Source organism: Apis dorsata, unplaced genomic scaffold, assembly GCF_000469605.1.
Source record: "Apis dorsata unplaced genomic scaffold, Apis dorsata 1.3 scaffold_251, whole genome shotgun sequence".
NCBI lineage: Eukaryota > Metazoa > Arthropoda > Insecta > Hymenoptera > Apidae > Apis > Apis dorsata.
In genome coordinates, this window is record NW_006263529.1 from 91,505 (window position 1) to 91,899 (window position 395).

The following is a 395-nucleotide window of genomic DNA, read 5'->3' on the forward strand; positions in this document are numbered from 1 at the left end:
ATATCGAGATTATATTTATATTCGAAATACTTATTTTTAGAAAAATAAATGAAGAAATATTCGTCTGTGATTAATGATTGAATAATTTTTGTTTTTGCTTCTTCTTCTTTTTTTTTTTTTTTTATTTTTAATTTTTAATCGATTTTTTTCAGTTAGTTAACTCGTTTCATTAATTGGCATAGATTCTATAAATGCTGCGCGTTCATCCCGTGGTATTTAACGGTAATGGAAAAATGCGTTGTGAATGCCGCAAGGACGTCAGATGCACATTACAATGCTACCTAACACACGTGATACTTTCCCACGTGATTAGTCACGATCCTAGCGTGAAAAAAGAGATAATACAGAAAAAAAAAAAAAAAATACGACCGAAAAATCGCGAAAAATTTTAACGA